The sequence below is a fragment of the Lissotriton vulgaris genome, chromosome 4_1, assembly GCF_964263255.1.
Source record: "Lissotriton vulgaris chromosome 4_1, aLisVul1.2, whole genome shotgun sequence".
Lineage (NCBI taxonomy): Eukaryota > Metazoa > Chordata > Amphibia > Caudata > Salamandridae > Lissotriton > Lissotriton vulgaris.
This window is the reverse complement of record NC_141691.1, coordinates 1,608,362,761-1,608,381,224: the sequence shown is the minus strand read 5'-3', so window position 1 is coordinate 1,608,381,224 and position 18,464 is coordinate 1,608,362,761. Positions and strand designations below refer to the sequence as shown.

The window sequence follows — 18,464 nt, the reverse complement described above, 5'->3', positions numbered from 1 at the left end:
TGTCTGTGGGTGAGGAGTACGGGGCAGCCATGGTGCTCTGCTGACTGGCGGGGTGTTGTGGCTTCAAGCGTGGGGAATCATTAGCGCTATGCTGACTGGGTGCTCTGCTTGCAGGGTGCTGTGGCTGACGGAGTGTTGTAGGCGCAGGTGCGGGGGCAGTCACTGTGCCATGCTATGTGCTGTGGGTAGTCAGGTACGGGGCAGCCAGGGTGCTACGCTGACAGCGTGCTGTGAGTGGATGTGAGGCATCAGGGTGCCGTGCTTACTTGTTGCCTCAGCGGCGCGTGGCTGCCTGTCCTCGAGGACAGCTCCAGCCCTCCTCATCTACATAAACCGTCGCTCTGCATCCTCGAGGCGGACGGACTGCAGCGTTCTGGCGCGTGACTGTTAGACCAATAAGGTAAAGCATACAGCAAGGCTGCGGTTTGCAGCGAGAACACCCCCAATGAGCCTGGGGCTGCAAGACTCAGCAAACACCTCGGAGTGCAGGCGCTTCTTCAGCTGTGTTGTCCAGGTGGCAGATGCTTATCTGGCCTGTTGGAGGTGCCAAGGGCTGCTGGAAGCCGGGCCGTGAGCAGCGCGCGCGGCAGTGCGGGGCTGGCGCGAGCTGAAGCAGTCCGGTCTCTCTCCAGAGTGCAGCGCGAGCCGCGGTGACCTTCTACCGGGGGAAGCAGCTGTGCGCCGGCAGTGCGCGAGCCTCACGCGCAGAGAGGGAGCTGCCTCGGCCGGGCAGGAGCCCCCGGGCCGCGGAGGACCCTCCGTCTGTCACGGACACGCAGCGCTCCATGCTCTTCCAGCGGAGGCGGACCCTGTCATTTCCCTGCTGATAGGGAGCGCACTTTATCTGGGAATAAAACAATGCGAAGAATGAGGCGCCGCTAAAGCCGAACCTGAGAGGGAAACCCATACCGGCCATCCGGCGGGGCAGCAACCCGATCACTGTGAGTACCCGCCTGGCTGCAGCGCACAGAGGGCTGGCAACAGGGCTGACAGCAGGGCTGCCGCTGCTAGGGGGCCACGGATCCTTTCAAGGGGGGTTGCAGCTCCTAAGAGGCTGCTTTTCGTTCACTTTGAGGCTTTCTGATGCTGGCCCAATGACGGCTGCTTATCAACAATGCTGCATGACACACCACATGGTGCATGTGTACTCTGCTGCAGGGGAGATCGCGCGTGTGGTTTGTGCTGCAGGGCACATGCACCCCATGGTGCACGTGTACCGCGCTGCAGGGCACTCCACGTGCTACATGCGTGCTGTGCTGCAGGGTAGAACCCGTGTGTATTATGCTGCAGGTCACTCCACGTGCTGCATCTCTTCTGTGCTGCAAGGAAGCTCGCCTGGGCACTGTCCTGCTGCCGGTCACACCACCTGGTACATGCATACTGTGCTGCTGGGTAGATCGCATGTGTGTGCATGTGCATTGCGCTGTAGGGCACACAACGTGCATGCATACTGTGCTGTAGGGAAGATGTGTATTGTGCTGCAGGGCACACCATTTGCTGCATGCGTACTGTGCAGCAGGGCAGATGTGTATTGTGCTGCAGGGCACACCATTTGCTGCATGCGTACTGTGCTGCAGGGCAGATCTGTATTGTGCTGCAGGGCACACCATTTGCTGCATGCGTACTGTGCTGCAGGGCAGCGCGTACCATTATCCCAGAACAGGGTACCTGCTGCATGTGCAGGGTGCTAAATTTGCACTTGCAGAGCGCGTGCGGTGCTTTGTAGGTAGCAGTGGTTTTCTTTGACTGACATGATACGCGCAGAGCTGGGATAACGCGTGAGTTTTTGATTCCTCGCATGGCTCTTCTTTTGATACTGATAGTGAGAGTATGGTCTCTAAACTCAACCTCAGTTTCGATAATCCAATAATGTTTGCATTTGTCAGACCAGCACCTAGAGGTGTATTAATGGACAGAGCGCTGGACACTTGTTCTTTTGCCCCGGTGAAAGGTATCACAAAGCACCTCATAGAAAGGGCTACTACACCTAAGACACACAAAGCTGACACATACAAACCCGGGAGCGCAGTATCTCTCTCCTGCTCTGGCTCACCAAATGAAACCACAAAGATGCCTCCTGTGACCCCTGGGGGGCAGACCCCTCCACACACTGGAGCCCTGTGGTGGCCCTGTGTCTGGCTGTCTGTCTATGCCTCCTGCTCTGATGTCTCAGGGGTCTGAAGATTCGGAAGAGCTTCATGTCCCCCTCCACAAAACCTGAACTGCCCTCACGATTATTTCTAAGTCCTGCGCATCAGCAAATATAGCATTAAAGCAGGCAGTAGAATCCCCTTCTCTCTGTTAGAGCATGATAATCAGATGTGGTCTGCGAGGCTGCACGAGACCGCCCGTGGAGCGTGTATGTCAGTCGAAGGTGCTGCAGCTGCGCCTGTTTCGCGCTTTGACGTAGTTAGGTCTGTAACATAGCGCCATGTTAAAGTTATCACTCGTCTAGCATAGCTCACTCACCGTGTTGAATATTTCGCCAGTTCTTTAACCCTTTACCTGGTGTGTGGCAAGAACAGCGAGAGTGCAACAGATACAGGGAGGAAGAAACTAGTTGAAAGGCTAGGAGGCAATTGGTGACTGTTTTTGATGCAATTGGGGAAACGGGACACCCCTTTGTTCCAGATATCTGCTTTTAGGAAACTCGACGAGTCCCTCGGGAGAGCTCAAAAGTGGGCAGAATAAACATGTGCACAACTGCACCGCGTGACAGCGAGGTGCACTCCGTGGGGGCCTGGAACCAGCTAGCTGCACTCGGAAATGAAAAACGGAAAATATAAAGCGATTTACTATGACTCAGTTAATAGCGGATGAGGCATTTTAAATCATGATTGGGGCATTATTAGAATCACAGAGGGTGTACATTCTGCCCCATTTTTTATCAGCTCATCAAATTAATGGTGGCTTGTTTTCCATTTCAGAAAAGTACTTGGTGAAAATGCCACTTACCCAGTTGCACATGGTTTTGACTAAACACAGATGCAGCATAATATTTTTGGGACACTGGAATAAGCCTGTATAGTTCATAAAAGCAAAGGAAATTCTCCTAAATAAGAGGATACAACGACTCTAGTGAGGCCATTAGATACCAATCACCAAACGAGTCCCTGCGGAGACGTCCACACCTCTCCTAGTGCATGGGACCGGCACACCTCTCCTGGTGCATGTGGCCTCCACATCTCTCCTGGTGCATGTGGCCCCCACACCTCTCCTGGTGCATGTGGCCTTCACACCATTCTTGGTGCATGTGAACTCTATACCTCTCTTGGTGCATGTGGCCTTCACGCCTCTACTGGTGCATGTGGCCTCCACCTCTCCTGGTGCATGTAGCTTCCATACCACTCCTGATGATTGTGACCTTCATACCCCTCCTGGTGCATGTGGCCTCCACACCCCTCCTGGTGCATGTGACCTCTACACCCTCCTGGTGAATGTGGCCTCCACACCTCTCCTGGTGCATGTGATTTCCACACCTCTCCTGCTGCATGGGGCCTCTATGCCTCTCCTGGTGAATGTACCCCCACACCTCTCCTGGTGAATGTGGCCTCCACGCCCCTCCTGGTGAATCTGGCCTCCACACCTCTCCTGGTGCATGTGGCCTCCACACATTTACTGGTGCATGTGGCCTCCACACCTCTCATGGTGCATCTGGCCTCAACGCCTCTCCTGGTGCATCTGGCCTCCACACCTCTCATGGTGCATCTGGCCTCCACACCTCTCATGGTGCATCTGGCCTCAACGCCTCTCCTGGTGCATCGGGCCTCCACACCTCTCCTGGTGCATGTGGCCTCCACACCCCTCCTGGTGCATGTGATTTCCACACCTCTCCTGCTGCATGGGGCCTCTACGCCTCTCCTGGTGAATGCCCCCCACACCTCTCCTGGGGCATATGGCCTCCACACCCCTACTGGTGAATGTGGCCTCCACGCCCCTCCTGGTGCATCTGGCCTCCACACCTCTCCTGGTGAATATGGCCTCCACACCTCTCCTGGTGTATGTGGCCTTCACACCCCTACTGGTGAATGTAGCCTGCTTGTCTCACCTAGTGTATGTGGACTGCACCAATCTTGTGGAACATGCAGCTTTCTAGCTCTACTGAAGAACGTCGCTGGTACCCCCCAGCTTGGTCCATGTGGCCTGCATCCCTCTCGGGTGTATGTGGCCTGCTCACATGTTTTGGTTTGTGTCACCTGCATCCTTTTCCCGTTTTTGTGGACTGCACTCATTTTGGGGGGCGCGTGGTGTGTACTCTCTACTGAAGAATGCCTCCTGCTCCTCCACCTGCAGCATGTGGTTTGCACCTCACTCATCTTGTATGTAATGCCCATCCCCCCTTTTCTCTTACATGTGTCCTGGCCCACTTTCCTGGTGTATGTGGCCTGCCCCATATCCTGGAACATATGACCTGCCCCCTCTCCCGAAGTAAGAGATCTGCACACTTCTGTTGCATGTGGCCTGCACCCCTCTTTCTCGTGTGGACTGCTCACGTCTGGCGGTGGCAGAGAGAGGGGGTGGGGGACGAGCGGCGCTGACAGGCCGCAGCTTCTTAGCTCTCTTGAAGTGCCGCAGAACCGGTTTCTAAACCCAAACAATCCTTGACAACAACTGACGGAGCAACCGGCAGCTCTGTTGTGTAAACACAACTATTGTTGCGTGAAGGGGCCAGTCCCCTCTGAATATTGGGCACCAAAGGCCACTAGCCTGTTCTGCAGCACCGTGCGCTCGATAAATTGTATTTAGTTGCATCTGAAGCATCATGAACATAGGAAGAGTGTGCACTTTTTTGTCTCGCGACCTCGCCATACTTTTCATTGACATATTACTCTGTGACCGGAAAGCCGTGTTTATATGTGACTGAAGTGGTTAACTAATTTAGCCATTTACATTCTTCATACCATGAGTTAAAACAGACATACAATTTGTATTTAACTTTTTTTTTTATTATTTTGCTCTTTTTATTTTTATTTTTGTGTCCGGAGATCCACAACAAAAAAGGCAGTGCTCAGTTTTGACCGTGGTTTACTTCTAATTTTGTAGCCTAATATGAGCACAGTGCGTAATTTTGCTGCGGGTCTGCCCTGGTGTTACATTGTCTGGTTGGGTGGACTATTTTAAACATTTTGTTGAGACTTTTCGGGGATGTCGTGTAAACATTTTGTATGATGAAACAGACAAACACGTCAGGTAAATAAATAACGACATATTTCCAAGCAAATTAGTTCAAAACTCTTTCCAATCGAAAGAAAGTATTTTCATCCAGATCGTCAAAAATGCAAAATAAGCCTGGCCTGAAAAAACACTCTTGATTATTTACACACGAGTGATACTTTCGCTTTACAATAGGTCGTTTCGCCTGAAGGCAAATATGTAAAATTATAGCCATTTAATTTAAAAAAGTGGTTAGCGAGGGAAAAAAAAACACATTTCGAAACCCCATAATTTAGACAAGTAGCTCGGTTTTGTCTGCTCTCCACCACAGTGAAAGTCCTCGCATTTGCAGTGTACTTTTTTTCAGAACAATATTAACTGTCTGGCTTGGCTCGCGGTGTTTCTCACGTGCTTTTGATTTGTAAGACACAGTGCCGAAGTGGCGGGTCGCGAGCTCTGTCTGTGGTGAGCAGAGTGCGATCAAACGTCTTCCCGGATCCCGAGCGAGGCTCTCGGAGCCGGCTGCCCTTCTGGAAGTCATTGGCGGGCAAGAGCGCCCCGGCCACAAATTGAACGTGGCCCTGCACGGCCTCGGCTCGGACCCTGTCAGCTGCAGGCCAACGAGAGGGAGACAAATTGTGCCTCACCGACCTCATCTGCTAGGAATTAGACTTTTAATTAGAGAAAGGCCAGTTTAAAGACCTCATTAACTAATCATACACTGTTCTTACTGCTTTTGGGGTTTGCTCGAGGCCTTTCTTCGCTTTGCTGCGGCCGCAGTGTAGGCTATTAATACCGTTTAATGTTCTCATTCCCGCGGACGCTTGTGAACAACGAGAACCATTTGGGCGAACCTTCAATATTGCTGCCACGAAACCGCACTGCCGCTGCACAAATAAATGGAGAAAAATTAACACAGCCGTACAATGTTGTAATGTGGCACCGAAGAGTAATTTGATGCAACTTAGCCTCACCCATTAAATGTATGTACCGTCCCCCCAATACACGGGTTCAGAAGAAATAAAGAAACGAAACAACAATATCACCCGTGTAATATTGTCCTAAACGGCACTTTGGTGCAAATTAACACCATCCACATATTTTAAATACCACCCTGCCCCCAACGGCAATGTCCTCGGAAGCAACACAATCGAGATTGTACAACATAACACCTATGTAATAGTTGCTAAGTAAATAGCACCATGGTGCAGTTTAGCAGAATTAGTGACTATCAGATTTAATCTAAACTACAATAACAAAAGTGAAATAGAGGAAAATGTCAGACCATAAATATGTAATAGGGTGAGTGTTCCTACATACTTGAGTGTTCCCCCCTCCATACACTCACACAAAGATTCAAGGTGCGTTGAAATACAACCACGAAAGGTAGTGGCACTAGAGAGCTGTGTGTATGTACACCCCCGGTGGAAGTATATGCCATGTGGCGACCCGGAAAATCCGTAAATCACATCAGCGTTTCTTGGAGCTGTGCCTCTGTGCAAATACTGTATAGTGTGGTAATGCGAGGGCTCTTATAACCGCAGTGGCGTGGTCAGGCGACGCGACACATCTTATCAGTGTCGCGGACCGGGTGGACCCCTATCATGCAGCAAGTGGGGGGAGGTGGCTTTCCGAGGGACTGCCACCCGTTTATTTTTCTACCCGAGTGTCATCTTTGACCACAGTCCTACAAAAAGAAAAAAAAAGAAAGCACGTGAAGTGTAGCATTTTGTAAACTGTAACTAATTTCGCCCACATCTGTGTCTAATTGTTGTCTGCTTTCGCATTCTTGAGCGCGGATTTATTTTTCTTGCGCCACCATGTGGATTCAGCTGACCAGCCTAAGTGAGGATTAGTTGTTTTAGAGTTATTTTGATTAAAAAGTCGTCTTTTTTAATTAGGCAAACTCGGACCACATGTTCTACGTGATCCACCGGACACAGAGGAAACGTGTGTAGGACACAAAATGAAAATAAGGGGGACAACGCAAGCACACGTGTAGCGAGGCACAAAACCTGCCCTCGAGGACGCATTTAGGATGTATGTGAGGCAGACATGTATTGACTCAGAGTCTTAACAGAACATGTGGAAATAACAACCGCCGAATTAGCGTAAAACAACAACCTAACAGCAATAGATAACTATAGAAACATGACGACATGCAGGTTCGCGTGAGTATATTAGCAGATGGCATGAGGTGCTGCACCAGGCCAAATTAAGAAAACGATACGCACATATATGAATATGTGTTTGCGTATTAATATATGTTTGTACTTAAATGTGCACGCATAGGGGCTACCATACTTGAATGCATGCTTGGATACAACCACACAACAGTAAACACACACACACACACACACACACACAAACAAACACATAACTGCATACATGCACATTCGTAGACAAGAACCCATAAATGGACAGACGAGCTCACTCACATACACATCCGTATATCCACACACGAAGTCAAAATGCACCGTCTCACAGTGAGGCTCACATAAAAATACAGACCAGACGCACAGAACTACATACTGACATACCCGTCCAGGAAGACACACCCACATACGCACACAGCCAAATACATACCATGGAAGACACACACGCACGCACACACATACACACAGCAAGGTAGTGATGTTGGGAAGGATACAAGTTGGTATACGTCCTCTCCTGCAAGTGAGTGACGGCGAGCCCTGCCCTGTGAACTACAGGGATGGGCTTGAAGCTGCATCATCATTGTCTATGTATTCTGTAAGTCATTTTGCTGTTATTCCCTTGTCACACTTAATTCCGTTTCTCTCCAATTTTCTGGTTGTGCCAGGTCGTTTTTGCCCACTTCTGTGTGTGTTTTTAACATTTTATAAGGGTGTGGATTCTAATATAGTGTCGTGGGAATTAAACGAAGAGGTATGCATGGGAGCCAAAACAAGGTCTCATTGGTTAGTTTTAGAATGCGCGCCCTCCACTGAGGAGTGAGGGGCGTAGCTTCAAACTGATTGGCTGTACATAGTTGCCCATGGACAACATTCATTTGCCTACTGCACAACATCTGATCATCTTGTACTCACCACAGCTACCCTTCCAGTGTTTTAAACACTCGATAAATATATATGTGTGTGCATATATAAAATAAAACACAGTTACAGTCGCCACTGTGAAGGTATAGTTTAGTCAAAGATTCTACAGGGAGAATTCTTTTGGTTGGCTAATAACTGTAGGGCTGCTTGACGAATCTGCTTAAAATTTTCCAATAACAAAGTCCATTCACCTCAATTCCCTCATGGAAAATTTTGCGCTAACCCATCAAGCCAGGGCCAAGAAAAAGGCAGGGTCCCAAAATATTGATTTCCCACACTAATCTTTGAGGCACTTTGCTTGCTGATACAGAAAAAACGTCTAAATGGAATAAGACTAAGGAGCATAGTTACAATGCCATTGCATCACTTTTACGCCGCTGGAACATCACTTTTGTGATGCTCTGGAGGCGCAGTATGCAGGTACGTATTTACAAGTCCACACAAAGTCACCCTGCGTGGCTTTTCTTGCTTGGCCCTGTAAATATGGAGTAAGGCAATGCCCTACTCTGCGTGAAATGGGCGTTCCATGGGTATTGCTATGGGTGTTCCCAGGCAACATGTTTTTGGACACTGCCCCAGACTTACAACAAAGCGTTGATCTAGTGCAGTGGCAGCTGCAATTTAACAGGGGTGGCAGGGGGTGGGAAAGGTGGCGTGGGGTAAATGAAAAAAAAATCAATTGAAAAAAACATTTACCTGCAGGCCAGCCACTGAATCACAGTCCTATTCTGCTCCTCGGTTCACTGCAGGAGAAGGAAGCAGGAACCTGGAAACAATCAAAAATGCCGTAGCGGCATTGTGATTGGTCTGAGTGCCGTGGTTCGGTGCTTAGAAATGGACTGGGAAGCTGTGCATTATCTCCACCCAGGCTGTGCATTAGAGCCAGTGGAGAACATGCAAAGTGCTTATGACTGATTGGCCAGCCCAAGACGGCCTGTCAAACAGTCATGCACACTTAAGAGAATGCCCACAGCGCCTTCCCCCGTTCCTGTGACAGCCAGCCCTGCCACTGGCCAGCTGAGCCAAGACAGAAAAATAAAATGATAATAACATTGCATTATTATCATTTTATTTTTCCTTTTCCAACTATTCACAGAGTAGTGGGGCGACGCTCCTCTGCCTTATTGTAGGTGCCGTGCCTGATCTTGAGCAGTGCCAAAACTAACGCCTTTCCAAAGCACGGCAAATGAGAAGAAATGTTTACATTTTTTCTAGTTTTTTTCCACTTTCCACATGTGCTGCATTCTGCAGCACACTTACAACGAGGAAAATACCTCCTTTGATTGTTTTTGTGCAGGAAGCTGTCCCGTCCAGCTCAAAAACAATCATGCAAACAACACGGACACCCTTGCACCATGGTGCAAGGGTGCCGGCTTTGGTGCTCAGTGGCCGTTTGTACACTAGTGCTGGCAGAAAGGACAGGAATGAGCCGTATCTTGAAGAAATGGCACATTTCTGACATTTTCTTTTGACGTAGAGCAGAGCAGCTAGAGGGCTTGCGGCTTTGCCCGAGTATGAAACATTACAATGCGTACTAATACCACGCGTGCCATTACAACACAGGTATTACTACGTGAATAATTTTACCACGGCCTACCATCACAACGCAATCTTTTACCACGCATGCTATGCTATGCTATGAGTACTTATAATGCGCGCAGCTGCTCCAGCAAAGGAGCGTCCCGGCGCACGACAGGGTAAAACACAGCATCGCTGAACGCAAGGAATGAAAAAGGATACCGCTACAGGGCAGAATTAAAATAAGAAAGTTTTGATAGCCTTTCGAAACAGCAATAGATCCTCCATCAGACGGATTTCTACAGGAAGAGAATTCCAAAGCGCTGCGCTCTCATACGAAAAGATCGGCCCCCAGCACGACTAAGCTTAAACCGGGGAACCACAGCGAGAGCTTGGCCAAAGGATCTGAGAGAGCGGGTTGGAATATAGAGGGACAAGAGGTTGGTAAGGATCTGAGGAGCGGACCCTTTCAAAATTTTAAAGGCCACACATAAAACCTTAAACTGGATTCGCATCTTGACCGGCAGGCAGTGCAAGGAGCGTAGAGTGTTCGAGATGGAGCAGAACCTAGGAAGGCCAACTACCGCTCTGGCAGCAGCGTTTTGAACGCGCTGCAGGCGAGTGATTTCTGCCTGATTGGCCCCCAACAGTAAAGAGCTGGCGTAATCCAGCCGGGAGCTCACCGTCGCCTGAATCACCAACTGCCTGGTCGAGGCATCAAAAAATGTAAGGACCGGTCTCAAGCCCCGAAGAACACCAAAACAGCAGGCCGCAGTTCTCTTAGTATGGCCAGCGAAACTAAGGGAGGGGTCCAGCCAAACTCCCAGATTTCTTAATTCCGTAACCGGAGTCGGGGACGGCCCAAGTTCCGGAGCTTGGTAAAAGTGTCTAAGGAAAGTTACTCCCCTGACCCTACCCTTAAACACTGGAACAGGGATATGATCCACACAAACTTGATTTGGCAATGAAAAAAGGTAATAGTAAAAACAGACTAGAACTTCTTACTACGACTCCGAAGGGTCCCAAAAATAGATCCACAGCAATCGTCTCAGTGGGGGCTGAAGAAGCAAAATCTAACACAGACCCATGTAGGTTTATATCTACATATAGTAGGCAGTCCCACACTATACAAAAAATCATTAATACTCAATGGCCGATTGTTCTTACAGATGTTGTTCTTCATGGTGTACTTCTGAGCAAAACTAAATTTACCTATAGAAAAGCGCATTCTATGCGCAGTGATCTAGTCAAGACAAGTCCTGAAATCTATAATAATGGCAACTGGCTTTCCCCCCAAAAAGTTTTTTTTAAATGTAGTACATGCCGTGCATGTAAGTTTGGGGTGAATACATATACATAGACTACAGCCTTTACCGATGTCCCTATTAAATTGAATGGACATTTTACCTGTCGTACAGATCACGCCGTGTATGTGCTTAAATGTGTGTGCGGATTACAAGACGTTGGGAGCACAAAACTTCAGGTTCATGCTCGTATTCTGCAACACCTTAGAGCTACCATAAATTCAGATCCAACTTACCCAGTTGCCAGACACATAAAAGCAGAACATAATAACAATCTGAATGTTCTGCAATATTCTCTTTATTTATGAACTTTATTAAGTGCGTGGCTACCCCCAACGGGGGTGTCCCGGGGCTGAGGACAACAGCGGCAGAGACCCTGCGATACTAGTAACTGGAAAACAGCAATGTCTTCAAGTTGCACCTGAACTGGAGTTTTGATTCAATCAATCTGAGTTTTAATGGTAGGGAATTTCATATCTTTGCAGTGACCACCACAAAATATCTGCCTCCTTTTCTTGATCGATGGAAGTGGGGAGGGAGCAGGAGACGGAGGTGGTTGGATCTGAGAGCGCGAGATGAGTGGACTAGCTTCAGCCTACATCTGAGATACCCTGATCATTTCCCATCCAAAGCCCTGAAAGTCAGGACCAGGGCTTTAAACTGGATACGAGAAGATATCGGGAGCCAGTGAAGGTTCTTCAACTGAGGGGTGATGGAGTGGCGATAAGGGATGTTACATATCAGCCTGGCCGCAGCATTCTGAACAATCTGCAACCGATGTTGAAGATACACTGGAGCTCCCACGTATAGTCTATTAGAATAGTCTAGATGAGAGGTAATGAGGGCATGCACAATCGTCCTCATAGAATCCAAGGGCAGGTAGAGGGAGATCTTTTTTATCATGCGCAATTTGCCAAAGCAGGCAGAGGTGACTTTATGGATTTGGGCTTTGCATGATAGCTTGTTATCAATTTGAAATCTCAGATTCCAAGCAGATATAACGGGAGATGGGGGAGGGTTCAGCTCGGACGGCCACCACATCAATGGCAGCAATGGGGATTTTTGGTTGAAGAACAACACCTCGGTTTTGTCGGTGTTCAACTTCAGGGTATTAGAAGTCATCCACGATACAATGTTAGAGAGGCAGGCTTTGAAATTAGATAGTCCATTGTCAGAGTGGTCTCTGAATGAAAACATTAGCTGTGTATCATCAGCGTAGGAGACCACTCTGACTCCAAAGGCCTCTACTTCCCTCACCAGAGGTGCTAGATAAACATAAAAAAGGGGGTTAAGAGCCGACCCCTGAGGGACTCCACAACTGAGGTTTTTTTTATCTTTAGACAGATAGGGCCGACACCAAACCTGTTGCGTTCTGTCTGTTAGGAAAGATGTTATCCAGGCCAGGGGAGTGTCTCGTATCCCTATATTATGGAGTCTATCTAGCAGGTTGAGTGGGAGACGGTGTCGAAAGCCGCGGACAGATCGAGGAGCACCAGCAAAGCTACCTCGCCTCTGTGCACGCTCTCCCTAATTGTCTCAGTAACCTCTAATAATGCTGTCTCCGTACTATACCCGGATCTAAATCCGGATTGCGAATCATGGAGGAGATTTCTAGACTCTAAGCAGTCGGCCAGTTGTTCTTGCATGACCTTTTCCAATATCTTGGCTGGTTTGAGGAGGAGCGATATGGGCCGGTAGTTGATGTATACTAACGGATCAGCCTCTGCCTTCTTTAGAATGGGGATCAGCATGGCCTGTTTCCATAATGTAGGAAATTGCCCGATGATAAGGAGGAATTCCAGATTTCAATTAGAGGGGGGATGATAAGTGGGGCCAGGGTAGTGAACACCTGGGCAGGAACCGGGTCAAAAGGTGAACCTGATTTGCACCGCTGCATTTTCAGTAGGGCAGTATCCGGTAGGATTGCTTTGAAGGCACCACAGAACATCATTTCACTGGAGGGGGTAGAGTACCAGGAGGGAGTCCCCTCACCGGACCCCTCAGTAAGATTAAAGGAGGAGAAAATGTCAGTAATTTTTTTGTGGAAAAAGTCCGAAAGTCCATCACAGAGTTCTTGACTAGATTGCGTAAAGCAAGAAAGGGCTGTTGGTTTAGGGAAGTCCTTCACGATTTGATATAGGGCTTTGGCAGAATTGTACGCAGTATTAATTTTATTGGTAAAATATACTTTCATGGTGGCCTGCTTGAGTTTGTGGAATTTTTTTAAGGCAGCTCTGTATATGTCTTTAGCAGAAGGGTCATAGGTGAGTCGCCATAGATGTTCTACCTTCTTACATTTGCTTCTTTCTTCACGCAGAACTGGAGAGAACCAGGGGGCAGAGGGTTTTGTTCGGGCCTATGAAAGGGGATGTAAGGGGGCAATAGCATCTATAGCTGTGGAGAGGTTGGTGTTAAACTTCTTAACATCAGCGTTTAAGTCGTCCGAAGGTTGCCAGTTCAGGTTGGCCAGCGTGGGTTCGAGCGCGTCACAGGTAACTTTCTACCACTTTTTACCAAGGTTCTCTACTCTGCTGCAAGTGGCCAGTGGGGGAGGGTTAGTCAAGTTAAAAGGGATTAAGAAATGGTCCGACCAGGTCAGGGGAAACAGTGGCAGGGTTGTCAGGGCAGATAGATTTGTGAATATAAGGTCCAGGGTGTGACCCGCACAGTGAGTGGGACCGTGTATTCTCTGGTCCAGGTTTATGCCAGCCAGAGTTTCCACCAGAGACATCGCTTTAGAACAAGAGATGTCGTCAACATGTAGGTTGAGGTCGCCTAAGATGGTAAAGTGAGGGTGTTACAGGGATAGGTCTGCTAGGGTCACTAACAACTCTGTGAGATAAGAAGGCTGAGTGCTGGGGGATTGTAGATCAGTGCTCCCGCAAGGATCAGATGAGTTGAGTCTGAAAAACTGAAATACATTGCTTCAATAGGGCCAGTGTTTGCTAATTTCCTTGAAGTTATCTTCCATTGGGGCCGCAATGTTATGGCGATCCCTCCTCCCACTTTTGTACCAGGCCGACTGATCCCGACACAGTGGTAGACCAGGGAAATCGCCAGGGTGATATCTGGATTGGACGTATCTTTAACCCAGGTCTCGGTCAGGAACATCATGTCCCAGGAATGAGAGGTTAGGGAAAGCCAAATGTCGCCCACGTGCCGTGGGAGAGACCTGCAGTTAAGGAGACAGGCTTTTATCTCTCTAAGAGGCTCTATGTGTGGCTCATCTTTGCTACCTTCTCGAGGGCTATCTAATGGAGGGGCGAGAGAGTGGGAGCAGTCATTACACACAAAGTGATCAACAAGCAGCCGGGAAGGGTTGAACTTGGTATTACTACAACTGGTCACAGGCCTCAAAGCTAGTAATTGAAACCTCGACCAGCTGGTTCGCCATGTCGGAGGGCCACCGGCAGTATGCCTGGTGCTGGTCACGACACAGGCACGAAGGGGCGCAGACGGGCTTGCCTATGGCACGCCAGCGGCGCGCCCGCTGCGCGCGTCCGAAAGTGCATCTCCTTAAGTGGCTGACGTGCTGATATATAATTTGGCTATATAATTTGCATATAGCCAGGTTTTGAGCTGGGATGGTGCAGTGAGCTAAAAAACGGTGTTGGATCTAGCCCTGATCTCTTGACTGGGTGAGAGTATTCTGCCTAATTCAGAAACTCTGTCCATCACCACCCCTTGTAGTTAAATATTTTGTCCACCCTAAGCGTGGAAGGTTATACTCAGATGTGAGTCCCTTGCTCATTGCACCATCAGGATTCAAGCAAGCTGGGCCGACGACGGCTGAAATGCCAGAAACCGGTCCCCGGAAGCTTGTTTCCTTCCCAGTGTAAGAGTTGGCTTGGTAGTTTGGTTTGCCCTGTTCCCATCATGCACTGGGACAGGAACAGACTAATTTGCATATAGCCAGCTTCTGAGCTGGGATGGTGCAGTGAGCTAAAAAACGGTGTTGGATCTAGCCCTGATCTCTTGACTGGGTGAGAGTATTCTGCTTAATTCAGAAACTCTGTCCATCACCAACCCTTGTTGTTAAATATTTTGTCCACCCTAAGCGTGGAAGGGTATACTCAGATGTGAGTCCCTTGCTCATTGCACCATCAGGATTCAAGCAAGCCGGGCCGACGACGGCTGAAATGCCAGAAACCGGTCCCCGGAAGCTTGTTTCCTTCCCAGTATAAGAATTGGCTTGGTAGTTTGGTTTGCCCTGTTCCCATCATGCACTGGGACAGGAACAGACTAATTTGCATATAGACAGGTTCTGAGCTGGGATGGTGCAGTGAGCTAAAAAACGGTGTTGGATCTAGCCCTGATCTCTTGAATGGGTGAGAGTATTCTGCTTAATTCCGAAACTCTGTCCATAACCACCTCTTGTTGTTAAATATTTTGTCCACCCTAAGCGTTGAAGGGTATACTCAGATGTGAGTCCCTTGCTCATTGCAACATCAGGATTCAAGCAAGCAGGGCCGACGACGGTTGAAATGGCAGAAACCGGTCCCCGGAAGCTTGTTTCCTTCCCAGTGGAAGAATTGGCTTGGTAGTTTGGTTTGCCCTGTTCCCATCATGCACTGGGACAGGAACAGACTAATTTGCATATAGCCAGGTTCTGAGCTGGGATGGTGCAGTGAGCTAAAAAACGGTGTTGGATCTAGCCCTAATCTCTTGACTGGGTGAGAGTATTCTGCTTAATTCAGAAACTCTGTCCATCACCACCCCTTGTTGTTAAATATTTTGTCCACCCTATGCGTGGAAGGGTATACTCAGATGTGAGTCCCTTGCTCATTGCACCATCAGGATTCAAGCAAGCCGGGCCGACTACGGCTGAAATGCCAGAAACCGGTCCCCGGAAGCTTGTTTCCTTCCCAGTGTACGAATTGGCTTGGTAGTTTGGTTTGCCCTGTTCCCATCATGCACTGGGACAGGAACAGACTAATTTGCATATAGCCAGGTTCTGAGCTGGGATGGTGCAGTGAGCTAAAAAACGGTGTTGGATCTAGCCCTGATCTTTGGACTGGGTAAGAGTGGTCTGTTTAACTCAGACACTCTGTTCATCACCACCCCCTTTTCTAAATCGATTTTGGCCACTATAGGTGTGGCAGGGTATACTCAGACATGAGTCCCTTTCTCACTGCTCCATCAGGATTCAAGCAAGCCGGGCCGAAGAAGGCTGAAATGCCAGAAACCGGTCCCCGGTAGCTTGTCTCCTTTCTGGTGAAGAATTGGCTTGGTAGTTTAGTCTGCCCTGTTCCCATGATGCACTGGGCCAGGGACAGACTGATTTGCATATAGCCAGGTTCTGAGCTGGGATGGGGCAGTGAGATAAATAACGGTGATGGATCAAGCCCTGATCTTTGGACTGGGTAAGAGTGGTCTGTTTAACTCAGACACTCTGTTCATCACCACCCCCTTTTCTAAATCGATTTTGGCCACTATAGGTGTGGCAGGGTATACTCAGACATGAGTCCGTTTCTCACTGCTCCATCAGGATTCAAGCAAGCCGGGCCGAAGAAGGCTGAAATGCCAGAAACCGGTCCCCGGTAGCTTGTCTCCTTTCTGGTGAAGAATTGGCTTGGTAGTTTAGTCTGCCCTGTTCCCATGATGCACTGGGCCAGGGACAGACTGATTTGCATATAGCCAGGTTCTGAGCTGGGATGGGGCAGTGAGATAAATAACGGTGATGGATCAAGCCCTGATCTTTGGACTGGGTAAGAGTGGTCTGTTTAACTCAGACACTCTGTTCATCACCACCCCCTTTTCTAAATCGATTTTGGCCACTATAGGTGTGGCAGGGTATACTCAGACATGAGTCCCTTTCTCACTGCTCCATCAGGATTCAAGCAAGCCGGGCCGAAGAAGGCTGAAATGCCAGAAACCGGTCCCCGGTAGCTTGTCTCCTTTCTGGTGAAGAATTGGCTTGGTAGTTTAGTCTGCCCTGTTCCCATGATGCACTGGGCCAGGGACAGACTGATTTGCATATAGCCAGGTTCTGAGCTGGGATGGGGCAGTGAGATAAATAACGGTGATGGATCAAGCCCTGATCTTTGGACTGGGTAAGAGTGGTCTGTTTAACTCAGACACTCTGTTCATCACCACCCCCTTTTCTAAATCGATTTTGGCCACTATAGGTGTGGCAGGGTATACTCAGACATGAGTCCCTTTCTCACTGCTCCATCAGGATTCAAGCAAGCAGGGCCGAAGAAGGCTGAAATGCCAGAAACCGGTCCCCGGTAGCTTGTCTCCTTTCTGGTGAAGAATTGGCTTGGTAGTTTAGTCTGCCCTGTTCCCATGATGCACTGGGCCAGGGACAGACTGATTTGCATATAGCCAGGTTCTGAGCTGGGATGGGGCAGTGAGATAAATAACGGTGATGGATCAAGCCCTGATCTTTGGACTGGGTAAGAGTGGTCTGTTTAACTCAGACACTCTGTTCATCACCACCCCCTTTTCTAAATCGATATATAATTTGGCTATATAATTTGCATATAGCCAGGTTTTGAGCTGGGATGGTGCAGTGAGCTAAAAAACGGTGTTGGATCTAGCCCTGATCTCTTGACTGGGTGAGAGTATTCTGCCTAATTCAGAAACTCTGTCCATCACCACCCCTTGTAGTTAAATATTTTGTCCACCCTAAGCGTGGAAGGTTATACTCAGATGTGAGTCCCTTGCTCATTGCACCATCAGGATTCAAGCAAGCTGGGCCGACGACGGCTGAAATGCCAGAAACCGGTCCCCGGAAGCTTGTTTCCTTCCCAGTGTAAGAATTGGCTTGGTAGTTTTGGTTTGCCCTGTTCCCATCATGCACTGGGACAGGAACAGACTAATTTGCATATAGCCAGCTTCTGAGCTGGGATGGTGCAGTGAGCTAAAAAACGGTGTTGGATCTAGCCCTGATCTCTTGACTGGGTGAGAGTATTCTGCTTAATTCAGAAACTCTGTCCATCACCAACCCTTGTTGTTAAATATTTTGTCCACCCTAAGCGTGGAAGGGTATACTCAGATGTGAGTCCCTTGCTCATTGCACCATCAGGATTCAAGCAAGCCGGGCTGACGACGGCTGAAATGCCAGAAACCGGTCCCCGGAAGCTTGTTTCCTTCCCAGTATAAGAATTGGCTTGGTAGTTTGGTTTGCCCTGTTCCCATCATGCACTGGGACAGGAACAGACTAATTTGCATATAGACAGGTTCTGAGCTGGGATGGTGCAGTGAGCTAAAAAACGGTGTTGGATCTAGCCCTGATCTCTTGAATGGGTGAGAGTATTCTGCTTAATTCCGAAACTCTGTCCATAACCACCTCTTGTTGTTAAATATTTTGTCCACCCTAAGCGTTGAAGGGTATACTCAGATGTGAGTCCCTTGCTCATTGCAACATCAGGATTCAAGCAAGCAGGGCCGACGACGGTTGAAATGG

The 18,464-nt window shown here is 48.8% G+C and overlaps 1 protein-coding gene across 4 annotated transcripts in view; it reads left to right on the top strand.

Moving 5' to 3' along the window:
- Nucleotides 1-307: 307 nt before the first annotated feature.
- The window catches only part of EYA1 (EYA transcriptional coactivator and phosphatase 1), a 349,305-nt gene continuing 331,148 nt past the window's right edge, over nt 308-18,464 (top strand). For 2 of the 4 annotated variants that reach the window (XM_086965867.1, XM_086965869.1), the window contains exon 1: nt 308-941. The gene's annotated coding sequence lies outside the window, so the exon portion shown is untranslated. The remainder of the gene's footprint in view (nt 942-18,464) is intronic. The other 2 variants (XM_086965875.1, XM_086965874.1) reach the window with 1 other exon arrangement.